The sequence below is a fragment of the Coregonus lavaretus genome (genome assembly GCF_964263955.1).
Source record: "Coregonus lavaretus genome assembly, chromosome: 5".
NCBI classification, from domain to species: Eukaryota; Metazoa; Chordata; class Actinopteri; order Salmoniformes; family Salmonidae; genus Coregonus; species Coregonus lavaretus.
This window is the reverse complement of record NC_139992.1, coordinates 21,225,839-21,239,512: the sequence shown is the minus strand read 5'-3', so window position 1 is coordinate 21,239,512 and position 13,674 is coordinate 21,225,839. Positions and strand designations below refer to the sequence as shown.

The 13,674-nt window shown below is 44.3% G+C and overlaps 1 protein-coding gene across 1 annotated transcript in view; it reads left to right on the top strand.

Moving 5' to 3' along the window:
- Nucleotides 1-13,674, top strand: part of LOC311129001 (E3 ubiquitin-protein ligase SH3RF3-like) — a 104,761-nt gene that overhangs the window by 40,151 nt on the left and 50,936 nt on the right. The window lies entirely within an intron of this gene.

Below are 13,674 nucleotides of genomic sequence, written 5' to 3'. Positions count from 1 at the left end.
GGTTCATCCTTGGGAGCAATTTCCAAACGCCTGAAGGTACCACGTTAATCTGTACAAACAATAGTACGCAAGTATAAACACCATGGGACCACGCAGCCGTCATACTGCTCAGGAAGGAGACACATTCTGTCTCCTAGAGATTAATGTACTTTGGTGCGAAAAGTGCAAATCAATCCCAGAACAACAGCAAAGCACCTTGTGAAGATGCTGGAGGAAACAGGTACAAAAGTATCTATATCCACAGTAAAACGAGTCCTATATCGAACATAACCTGAAAGGCCGCTCAGCAAGGAAGAAGCCACTGCTCCAAAACCGTCATAAAAAAGCCAGACTACGGTTTGCAACTGCACATGGGGACAAAGATCGTACTTTTTGGAGAAATGTCCTCTGGTCTGATGAAACGAAAATAGAACTGTTTGGCCATAATGACCATCGTTATGTTTGGAGGAAAAAGGGGGTGCCTTGCAAGCCGAAGAACACCATCCCAACTGTGAAGCACGGGGGTGGCAGCATCATGCTGTGGGGATGCTTTGCTGTAGGAGGGACTGGTGCACTTCACAAAATAGATGGCATCATGAGGAAGGAAAATGATGTGGATATATTGAAGCAACATCTCAAGACATCAGTCAGGAAGTTAAAGCTTGGTCGTAAATGGGTCTTCCAAATGCACAATAACCCCAAGCATACTTCCAAAGTTGTGGCAAAATGGCTTAAGGACAACAAAGTCAGGTATTGGAGTGAACATCACTAAGCCCTGACCTCAATCCTATAGAACATTTGTGGGCAGAACTGAAAAAGCGTGTGCGAGCAAGGAGGCCTACAAACCTGACTCAGTTACACCAGCTCTATCAGGAGGAATGGACCAGAATTCACCCATCTTATTGTGGGAAGCTTGTGGAAGGCTACCCGAAACGTTTGACCCAAGTTAAACAATTTAAAGGCAATGCTACCAAATACTAATTGAGTGTATGCAAACTTCTGATCCACTGGGAATGTGATGAAAGAAATAAAAGCTGAAATAAATAATTCTCGCTACTATTATTCTGACATTTCACATTCTTAAAATAAAGTGGTGATCCTAACTGACCTAAAACAGGGAATTTTTACTAGGATTAAATGTCAGGAATTGTGAAAAACTGAGTTTAAATGTATTTGGCTAAGGTGTATGAAAACTTCCGACTTCAACTGTATATCTCACTAGATCAAAATATTTAAGCCTCCATATATCTACTAGTTGTAATGTATCCATGACATTCACAATTTCCTTAAGAGCATGAGGGTGATTGTTTGTAGTGTGATTTCCTTTCCTTTTTTATTTTTTATTTTATTTCACCTTTATTTAACCAGGTAAGCCAGTTGAGAACAAGTTCTCATTTACAACTGCGACCTGGCCAAGATAATAATAATAATAATAATAATAATAATAATAATAATAAAGATAAAGCAAAACAGTGCGATAAAAACAACAAACACAGAGTTACATATGGAATAAACAAAACGTACAGTCAATAACACAATAGAAAATCTATATACAGTGTGTGCAAATGTAGCAAGTTATGGAGTTAAGGCAATAAATAGGCCATAGTGCAAAATAATTACAATTTAGTATTAACACTGGAGTGATAGATGTGCAGAAGATGATGTACAAATAGAGATACTGGGGTGCAAATGAGCAAAATAAATAACAATGTAAATAACAATATTGGGATGAGGTTGTTAGGTGGGCTAATTACAGATGGGCTGTGTACAGGTGCAGTGATCGGTAAGCTGCTCTGACAACTGATGCTTAAAGACAGTGAGGGAGATAAGTGTCTCCAGCTTCAGAGATTTTTGTAGTTCATTCCAGTCATTTGCAGCAGAGAATTGGAAGGAATGGCGGCCAAAGGAGGTGTTGGCTTTGGGGATGACCAGTGAGATATACCTGCTGGAACGCATACTACGGGTGGGTGTTGCTATGGTGACCAATGAGCTAAGATAAGGCGGAGATTTGCCTAGAATAGATTTATAGATGACCTGGAGCCAGTGGGTTTGGTGATGAATATGTAGTGAGGGCCAGCCAATGATAGCGTACAGGTCACTATGGTGGGTAGTATATGGGGCTTTGGTGACAAAACGGATGGCACTGTGATAGACTACATCCAATTTGCTGAGTAGAGTGTTGGAAGCTATTTTGTAAATGACATCGCCGAAGTCAAGGATTGGTAGGATAGTCAGTTTTACGAGGGCATGTTTAGCAGCGAGTGAAGGAGGCTTTGTTGCGAAATAGGAAGCTGATTCTAGATTTAACTTTGGATTGGAGATGCTTAATGTGAGTCTGGAAGGAGACTTTACGGTCTAACCAGACACCTAGGTATTTGTAGTTGTCCACATATTCTAAGTCAGACCCGCCGAGAGTAGTGATTCTAGTCGGGCGGGCGGGTGCAAGCAGCGTTCGATTGAAGAGCATGCATTTAGTTTTACTAGCGTTTAAGAGCAGTTGGAGGCCACGGAAGGAGTGTTGTATGACATTGAAGCTCATTTGGAGGTTTGTTAACACAGTGTCCAATGAAGGGCCAGATGTATACAAAATGGTGTCGTCTGCGTAGAGGTGGATCTGAGAGTCACCAGCAGCAAGTGCGACATCATTGATATACAGAGAAAATAGAGTCGGCCCGAGAATTGAACCCTGTGGCACCCCCATAGAGACTACCAGAGGTCCACACATTGAACTCTATCTGAGAAGTAGTTGGTGAACCAGGCGAGGCAGTCATTTGAGAAACCAAGGCTATTTAGTCTGCCAATAAGAATGCGGTGATTGACAGTGTCAACAGCCTTGGCCAGGTCGATAAAGACGGCTGCACAGTACTGTCTTCTATCGATTGCGGTTATTATATCGTTTAGGACCTTGAGCGTGACTGAGGTGCACCCATGACCAGCTCGGAAACCAGATTGCATAGCGGAGAAGGTACGGTGGGATTCGAAATGGTCGGTGATCTGTTTGTTAACTTGGACTTCAAATACTTTCGAAAGGCAGGGCAGGATGGATATAGGTCTGTAACAGTTTGGATCTAGAGTGTCACCCCCTTTGAAAAGGGGGATAACTTGCATGGGCAAGTTGCAGCGGAGGGTGCAGAGCTGGTGGCCGGGGTAGGGGTAGCCAGGTGGAGAGCATGGCCAGCCGTAGCAAAATGCTTATTGAAATTCTCGATTATCGTAGATTTATCGGTGGTGACAGTGTTTCCTAGCCTCAGTGCAGTGGGTAGCTGGGAGGAGGTGCTCTTATTCTCCATGGACTTTACAGTGTCCCAAAACTTTTTGGAGTTAGTGCTACAGGATGCACATTTCTGTTTGAAAAAGCTAGCCTTTGCTTTCCTAACTGATTGTGTATATTGGTTCCTGACTTCCCTGAAAAGTTGCATATCGCGGGGGCTGTTCGATGCTAATGCAGTACGCCACAGGATATTTTTGTGCTGGTTAAGGGCAGTCATGTCTGGGGTGAACCAGGGGCTATATCTGTTCTTAGTTTTGAATGGGGCATGCTTATTTAAGATGGAGAGGAAAGCACTTTTGAAGAACATCCAGGCATCCTCTACTGACGGAATGAGGTCAATATCCATCCAGGATACCCGGGCCAGGTCAATTAGAAAGGCCTGCTCACTGAAGTGTTTTGGGGAGCGTTTGACAGTGATGAGGGGTGGTCGTTTGACCGCGGACCCATTACGGACGCAGGCAATGAGGCAGTGAACGCTGAGATCCTGGTTGAAGACAGCGGAGGTGTATTTAGAGGGTAAATTAGTCAGGATGATATCTATGAGGGTGCCCATGTTTACAGATTTAGGGTTGTACCTGGTAGGTTCCTTGATAATTTGTGTGAGATTGAGGGCATCTAGTTTAGATTGTAGGACGGCCGGGGTGTTAAGCATATCCCAGTTTAGGTCACCAAGCAGTACGAACTCTGAGGATAGATGGGGGGCAAGCAATTCACATATGGTGTCCAGGGCACAACTGGGGGCTGAGGGGGGTCTGTAGCAAGCGGCAACAGTGAGAGACTTATTTCTGGAATGGTATATTTTTAGAAGTAGAAGCTCAAACTGTTTGGGCACAGACCTGGATAGTATGATAGAGCTCTGCAGGCTATCTCTACAGTAGATTGCAACTCCGCCCCGTTTGGCAGTTCTATCTAGACGGAAAATGTTGTAATTCGGGATGGACATTTCTGAATTTTTGGTGGCCTTCCTAAGCCAGGATTCAGACACTGCTAGAACATCAGGGTTGGCAGAGTGTGCTAACGCAGTGAATAACTCAAACTTGGGGAGGAGGCTTCTGATGTTGACATGCAAGAATCCAAGGCTTTTACGGTTACAGAAGTCAACAAATGATAGCGCCTGGGGAGTAGGAGTGATACTGGGGGCTACAGGGCCTGGGTTAACCTGTACATCACCAGAGGAACAGAGGAGGAATAGAATAAGGATACGGCTAAAGGCTTTAAGAACGGTCTTCTAGTGCGTTGGATACAGAGAATAAAAGGGGCAGATTTCCGGGCGTTGTAGAATAGATTCAGGGCATTATGTACAGACAAGGATATAGAAGGATATGAGTACAGTGGAGGTACACCTAAGCATTGGGTAACGATGAAAGAGGTAGCATCACTGGAGGTACCAATTGAGTCGGTCTCCGCGTGTATGGGGGGTGGGACAAAGGAGCTCTCTGAGGCTGGTTGAGCGGGACTGGAGGTTCTACAGTGAAATAGTACAATAAGAACTAGCCCAAACAGCAATAGGCTAGGCATATTGACATGGGAGAGAGGCATAACGCAATCACAGGTGTTATTCGAAAGGGCTAAGACAACAACTGGTAATGGCGACGAAAGTTTGGGCTGAGGCTAAACAGATAAACAGGATAGGGTACTGTGTAAAGGAACAGTCCAGCAGGCATCAGCTGTGTAGCTGAGTGATCATAAGGTCCAGTGAACAGCAATAGCTATGTCCGGGAGCAGTTTGTAGGCTGCTACAGGACAGGTGAGCAGGAGGCACGGCTGTTGATTGCGCGTGCTAGCTGGCCGGGGCTAGTAGATGGATCTTCGTGGTCGTCGCAACGAGAAGCCTGTTGAAACCACAACAGACGATTACGTCGGCAGACCAGTCGTGATGGATCGGCAGGGCTCCATGTCGACACTAGGAGGTTCCGTCCGGTTGACAGAGAGGTAGATAGCCGGGAGATGGGCCTGGCTCGAGGCTAGCTCAAGGCTAACTGGTGCATCGGTGAATTAGCCAACAACAGCCATTCAGTTGCAGCTAGCTAGTTGCGATGATCTGGTGTTAGGGTCCAGTGATTCAGTGATAACGGCAGAAAATCCGATATGCTCTGGGTCGATAGCACGCTGTGCAGACCAATAATTGTCCAGGCTAGAGCTGGCTGGTAGGTAGTGCAGGCCACGGACAGTGGTGAAGACCGCTAACGGTGGCTAATAGCAAGTAGCTCGTTAGCTGGCTAGCTGGCTAGTTTCAGCCATAGGTTCTTGATAAAAATAATGAAATAATAGAATCCGTTCCACATTGGGTGAGGCGGGTTGCAGGAAAGTATATTTGGTTATAGGATGGGAAGTGAGATAGACAAATATACACTGCTCAAAAAAATAAAGGGAACACTAAAATAACACATCCTAGATCTGAATGAATAAAATAATCTTATTAAATACTTTTTTCTTTACATAGTTGAATGTGCTGACAACAAAATCACACAAAAATTATCAATGGAAATCAAATTTATCAACCCATGGAGGTCTGGATTTGGAGTCACCCTCAAAATGAAAGTGGAAAACCACACTACAGGCTGATCCAACTTTGATGTAATGTCCTTAAAACAAGTCAAAATGAGGCTCAGTAGTGTGTGTGGCCTCCACGTGCCTGTATGACCTCCCTACAACGCCTGGGCATGCTCCTGATGAGGTGGCGGTTGGTCTCCTGAGGGATCTCCTCCCAGACCTGGACTAAAGCATCTGCCAACTCCTGGACAGTCTGTGGTGCAACGTGGCGTTGGTGGATGGAGCGAGACATGATGTCCCAGATGTGCTCAATTGGATTCAGGTCTGGGGAACGGGCGGGCCAGTCCATAGCGTCAATGCCTTCCTCTTGCAGGAACTGCTGACACACTCCAGCCACATGAGGTCTAGCATTGTCTTACATTAGGAGGAACCCAGGGCCAACCGCACCAGCATATGGTCTCACAAGGGGTCTGAGGATCTCATCTCGGTACCTAATGGCAGTCAGGCTACCTCTGGCGAGCACATGGAGGGCTGTGCGGCCCCCCAAAGAAATGCCACCCCACACCATGACTGACTCACCGCCAAACCGGTCATGCTAGAGGATGTTGCAGGCAGCAGAACGTTCTCCACGGCGTCTCCAGACTCTGTCACGTCTGTCACATGTGCTCAGTGTGAACCTGCTTTCATCTGTGAAAAGCACAGGGCGCCAGTGGCGAATTTGCCAATCTTGGTGTTCTCTGGCAAATGCCAAACGTCCTGCACGGTGTTGGGCTGTAAGCACAACCCCCACCTGTGGACGTCGGGCCCTCATACCACCCTCATGGAGTCTGTTTCTGACCGTTTGAGCAGACACATGCACATTTGTGGCCTGCTGGAGGTCATTTTGCAGGGCTCTGGCAGTGCTCCTCCTGCTCCTCCTTGCACAAAGGCGGAGGTAGCAGTCCTGCTGCTGGGTTGTTGCCCTCCTACGGCCTCCTCCACGTCTCCTGATGTACTGGCCTGTCTCCTGGTAGCACCTCCATGCTCTGGACACTACGCTGACAGACACAGCAAACCTTCTTGCCACAGCTCGCATTGATGTGCCATCCTGGCTGAGCTGCACTACCTGAGCCACTTGTGTGGGTTGTAGACTCCGTCTCATGCTACCACTAGAGTGAAAGCACCGCCAGCATTCAAAAGTGACCAAAACATCAGCCAGGAAGCATAGGAACTGAGAAGTGGTCTGTGGTCACCACCTGCAAAACCAGTCGGTGTCTTGCTAATTGCCTATAATTTCCACCTGTTGTCTATTCCATTTGCACAACAGCATGTGAAATTTATTGTCAATCAGTGTTGCTTCCTAAGTGGACAGTTTCATTTCACAGAAGTGTGATTGACTTGGAGTTACATTGTGTTGTTTAAGTGTTCCCTTTATTTTTTTGAGCAGTGTATATGAAAATAAGACAAAAAACAAAAAAAAACTGTCTATTTACACGAGGACACAACTGAATACACGACCACACTGCTACGCCATCTTGGATTTTTGTATCCATCTTGGATTTACAGTCCATTGAGCTGTTTAAAACTGTATTATAACCTCCCACCATAATAATAGAGTCTTGAATTGCTTTCAGGGTTGATAATTTATTATATATATTGTCAAAGAAGTGTGGATCATCATTATTTGGTCCGTAAAGGTTAATGAGCCATACCTGTTTATGGTCCAAAAACATATTAAAAATAATCCATCTACCTTGCGTATCTGTTTGGACAATTTGCGCATTCGGATCGAAATTACTGTTAATTAATATCATCATTGAGTTTCTTTGCCCCTGGGAGAAGTATATTTCGCCCCCCCATTCCTTTTTCCACGCAACTTAATCTAGAATTGTTGAATGAGTTTCCTGTAAACAATAGATATTATATTCCTTCTCTTTGAGCCATGTAAATATTGTTCTTCTTTTGTTATTATCTGCTAAGCCATTACAATTATAACTGGCTATACTTATTTCAACATATACCATACTGAGATACAAGTTTCAAATCTATTTATCATTATATACAGTGAGGGAAAAAAATATTTGTTCCCCTGCTGATTTTGTACGTTTGCCCACTGACAAAGAAATTATCAGTCTATAATTTTAATGGTAGGTTTATTTGAACAGTGAGAGACAGAATAACAACAAAAAAATCCAGAAAAACGCATGTAAAAAATGTTATAAATTGATTTGCATTTTAATGAGGGAAATAAGTATTTGATCCCCTCTCAATCAGAAAGATTTCTGGCTCCCAGGTGTCTTTTATACAGGTAACGAGCTGAGATTAGGAGCACACTCTTAAAGGGAGTGCTCCTAATCTCAGCTTGTTACCTGTATAAAAGACACCTGTCCACAGAAGCAATCAATCAATCAAATTCCAAACTCTCCACCATGGCCAAGACCAAAGAGCTCTCCAAGGATGTCAGGGACAAGATTGTAGATCTACACAAGGTTGGAATGGGCTACACCATCGCCAAGCAGCTTGGTGAGAAGGTGACAACAGTTGGCGCGATTATTCGCAAATGGAAGAAACACAAAAGAACTGTCAATCTCCCTCGGCCTGGGGCTCCATGCAAGATCTCACCTCGTGGAGTTGCAATGATCATGAGAACGGTGAGGCATCAGCCCAGAACTACACGGGAGGATCTTGTCAATGATCTCAAGGCAGCTGGGACCATAGTCACCAAGAAAACAATTGGTAACACTCTACGCCGTGAAGGACTGAAATCCTGCAGCGCCCGCAAGGTCCCCCTGCTCAAGAAAGCACATATACTGGGCCGTCTTAAGTTTGCCAATGAACATCTGAATGATTCAGAGGAGAACTGGGTGAAAGTGTTGTGGTCAGATGAGACCAAAATGGAGCTCTTTGGCATCAACTCAACTCGCCGTGTTTGGAGGAGGAGGAATGCTGCCTATGACCCTAAGAATACCACCCCCACCATCAAACATGGAGGTGGAAACATTATGCTTTGGTGGTGTTTTTCTGCTAAGGGGACAGGACAACTTCACCGCATCAAAGGGACGATGGACGGGGCCATGTACCGTCAAATCTTGGGTGAGAACCTTCCCTCAGCCAGGGCATTGAAAATGGGTCGTGGATGGGTATTCCAGCATGACAATGACCCAAAACACACGGCCAAGGCAACAAAGGAGTGGCTCAAGAAGAAGCACATTAAGGTCCTGGAGTGGCCTAGCCAGTCTCCAGACCTTAATCCCATAGAAACTGTGGAGGGAGCTGAAGGTTCGAGTTGCCAAACGTCAGCCTCGAAACCTTAATGACTTGGAGAAGATCTGCAAAGAGGAGTGGGACAGTCTCTCACTGTTCAAATAAACCTACAATTACAATTATAGACTGATCATGTCTTTGTCAGTGGGCAAACGTACAAAATCAGCAGGGGATCAAATACTTTTTTCCCTCACTGTATGTTTGTAAATTTACAAATAGAAAATACCATAGTAATTGAGTGTCCATATAGCTGTACCATGATATTTGCATTGCTACTAAGTAACCCTCCAATTGTTCTCCACTAATTCCCCCGCTAAAGCCCTTCCCCATCCCAAGTTGGACCGTCATCCCAGTGATCGGCATACCACCCCTGTCCCTCCGGATCTCAAGGGCCCAGAGAGGCCAGGACCCATCCATCGAAAACAGCACACAGTGCCACCCACAAAACAGAAGCAGGTCAACCGCCAAAAGCATTTCCAATGCTCTCACCTCAATATATATACAGTGGGGAGAACAAGTATTTGATTTTGCAGGTTTTCCTACTTACAAAGCATGTAGAGGTCTGTAATTTTTATCATAGGTACACTTCAACTGTGAGAGACGATCCAGACAAAATCCAGAAAATCACATTGTATAATTTGTAAGTAATTCATTTGCCTTTTATTGCATGACATAAGTATTTGATCACTTACCAACCAGTAAGAATTCCGGCTCTCACAGACCTGTTAGTTTTTCTTTAAGAAGCCCTCCTGTTCTCCACTCATTACCTGTATTAACTGCACCTGGAAACATCATTCTTTGGGGATGCTTTTCTGCAAAGGGGACAGGACGACTGCACCGTATTGAGGGGAGGATGGATGGGGCCATGTATCGCGAGATCTTGGCCAACAACCTCCTTCCCTCAGTTAGAGCATTGAAGATGGGACGTGGCTGGGTCTTCCAGCATGACAACGTCCCGAAACACACAGCCAGGGCAACTAAGGAGTGGCTCCGTAAGAAGCATCTCAAGATCCTGGAGTGGCCTAGCCAGTCTCCAGACCTGAACCCAATAGAAAATCTTTGGAGGGAGCTGAAAGTCCGTATTGCCCAGCGACAGCCCCGAAACCTGAAGGATCTGGAGAAGGTCTGTATGGAGGAGTGGGCCAAAATCCCTGCTGCAGTGTGTGCAAACCTGGTCAAGACCTACAGGAAACGTATGATCTCTGTAATTGCAAACAAAGGTTTCTGTACCAAATATTAAGTTCTGCTTTTCTGATGTATCAAATACTTATGTCATGCAATAAAATGCAAATTAATTACTTAAAAATCATACAATGTGATTTTCTGGATTTTTGTTTTAGATTCCGTCTCTCACAGTTGAAGTGTACCTATGATAAAAATTACAGACCTCTACATGCTTTGTAAGTAGGAAAACCTGCAAAATCGGCAGTGTATCAAATACTTGTTCTCTCCACTGTATATAGCTATTTAAAAATATATATCTATTCAATATCTTGCATATCTTATTTTCCATCATTATCAATTAATATGCGTAATAATGTTGGCAGTTCATGCGTAGGATTTTAACCTATAACCCGGGTTGCCATTGTATTACATTACACTTTTGACACGCAACCCCTTTCCTCCACAACAACCATAAAATCAGATGCTCAGTGGTTGTTACATCCCAGAGCCCAACTCAAGAAAGGACCTGATTTACGAATGCATACACAAATGCATATACAGTTACAGCTGTTTGAGAAAGCATGCAAGATTGAGCAAAAATTGACAACAATGTGAGATTTGATTAATCTATTTAATCGATGTAATGGAGGTCAGATCCACCCTCTTCACCTGAGACACAAACACTCTGGTCCCCCGTTGTAACCATTTTTCCCAAGCATCTCTGTGCAGTCAGACCTTTGATTATTTTGTGCCACCTGGGCCACAATGATAAGCCCCCTCTTTGATTGTCCGAGTGTGACCCCCTCCCCAATGGTTACTGCATCCAGTGTTGCCAGCACTGCCACTACCTGGGTGGGAGTACCCCACCGGAATCCCCACCGGCTAGGTACAAGGTCGTCAAGGTATAGGGTTGGGGATCGTTCCATCATGATAGGACAATAAAAAATTATATTCGATGTATACTATATTTTAAAATGTATATCCCTCATCTGCACAAAATTGAAAGCTCTCTCTCACAACCCCTGCTCACAGACACACGTTGGTTCTGGGATATGCAACCATTTCCTTTCTCACTCACTTAACGCCACACTTATTCAAACACAAAAACGCACACCACACCTTCCATCACAATTCATCCACACATACCCACATACTGTGCCTTCTATGTCTTCTGTTTGCTATGTTTTTATCTCCACTCTGTTAATTGAGTACTTGTGTTCTAATTTAGTTTGATTTGAAGATGTATTATTTTGCTTGTTATCTTTTCTTGTAATACCGTCTTATCCCTTTATAAAATACTATACCTACTATAAATGTGCTTTATTATTACAATCCCTACCAGGGATAGTATTGGGTGTTCTATTATTCGACTCCTCTATTCAAACTTTCAGAATAGCCATGGAGTAGTCTTTGTGTCGCGGAACATTTGGTTGTCAATATACAGTTTATCGACAACAAGAACAACATGCTTCCCTTTTAATCTATTTTCCTTGAAGATTGGGTACAGAACTTTGCGCCGTTCTGCAATCTCCCTCGGGAACTGATCATTCATGCCTATTTTTGTGCCAGCAAGTCTTTAAGGACTGTGTTTGTGCAAAATGTTTCTGTGAATAAACAGTGTGGCTAGCTCAAATGCTGACTGTTGCGTCAATCGAAACTGGACGTTCGAAATAAGCGTTCTAATCACACAGGTTTGAGCGTACGCTGCAGGGACCGTTTGTTGGTAGGTGTGAAAAGGTTAAAATAGTTTCAATCTTTGAAGCTCCTGGCTTGTCCAGTATTTGCTGCACAGAGAGAATAAAGTGTTGTATCTGCAAATGTTCACCTCAGGGCGTCACAGACTGGACTTCCCAGGTTGCCTGACCCTGCTGAGACCCCTGTCACCATCTGATCCTGCTCAGATGAGGCATGACAAAGAATTACCTTGGTGTACATGTATATATTATATTATTCAAGAGTAGAATCAATGGTTCAATAATTGAAATGCCCATTATTCCCAGATCCCAGACTGTAGCCGACCCATTAATTTAAGATGGAACTTTGTATCCATTCACTGTTTGTTATAATATACTGCAAAATTCACCTGAGCTCTGTAGACTGGTCGTCCCTGGATGTCTGACCCTGCTGGGACACCTGTCACCATCTGATTCTGCTAAGACATGATGAGCATAGTATTGTGTACTGACTGCACCATGACAGTATAGCCTGTAGAGCTGTTTATACCATGTCAGTGTGAAAAGTACAGTGTGAAAAGTAGGGAATTAGCTAGGGAAACTGACAGATCAATAACGTTACATTGCTATACTGACTCTAATAAAAACTCACATTGCGCTGTCAAAAAACGTCAGAATATTGGTCTTCAATCAGTTGGCTGCTGGTTTCATCGTTTTATTCAGGTCTAGTGTGATTGAGGCAAAAATAATAGCTAGCTAGCTAGCTAACGTTAGCCAACTTTGGCTAGCTCTAATGGTACATCAACTGACGGAAACTAGCCAAGTTAATTTACTTCTATTGAAACGGAACAAAAAGGCTACAAAACATTTCTACAAACAGCTGTTAGAAACATCTACCTGACAGATAGCTAGAGACTAATGTTAGATCTGAACTGGCTGTGGTAGCTACTAGCCAGCTAGTTCATTCTCTCCAGACAGAACTTCAGTCGAGAGGGGATAAAACATTACTGTAGCTAATGTTACATGTCAGTTACACTACTAGCTCAGCACTGGGAATAAATACTTTTTTCCTGTTAGGTCAAACAGCAGTTACCTTGCCAGCTACATCAGTCAAATAAAGAGTAGCCAGTTTCTGCTCTGCTTGCTTTTACAACTTGGAGAAAAAGCGCAACACACACAGAGACAGCAACTGCAGACAGCAGCACCGTGCCTTTCAGAAGCTTTGCCTTCACACAGCCTGTCCTCACGCTCTGTGGTGTCCGCACGGTCCTAAATCCAGCCGGCTGAAACCGCCAAACAGCCCACCATGGTTCAGTGTTGCTTGTGTCGAAGCGATCATAGAAGGCATTTAGCTCATCTGGTAGGCTCGCGTCACTTTGTCATCCGTGATAGTTTGCAAGCCCTGCCACATCAGATGAGCGTCACAACCGGTGTAGTAGGATTCGATCTTAGTCCTGTATTGACGCTTTGCCTGTTTGATGGCTTGTCTGAGGCCGTAGCAGGATTTCTTATAAGCATCCGGATTAGTGTCCTGCTCCTTGAAAGCTGCAGCTCTAGCCTTTAGCTTAGTGTGGATGTTGCCTGTAATCTATGGCTTTTTGGGTTGGATATATGTGGGGACGATGTCTTCGATGCACTTATTAATGAAGCCAGTGACTGATGTGTTATCGGATGTTATCGGATGAATCCCGGAACATATTCCAGTCTGTGCTAGCGAAACAGTCCTGTAGCTTAGCATCCGCTTCATCGGACCACTTCTGTATTGAGCGTCACTGGTACTTTCTGTTTGAGTTTTTGCTTGTAAGCAGGAATCAGGAGGATAGAGTTATGGTCAGAATTGCTAAAGGCAGG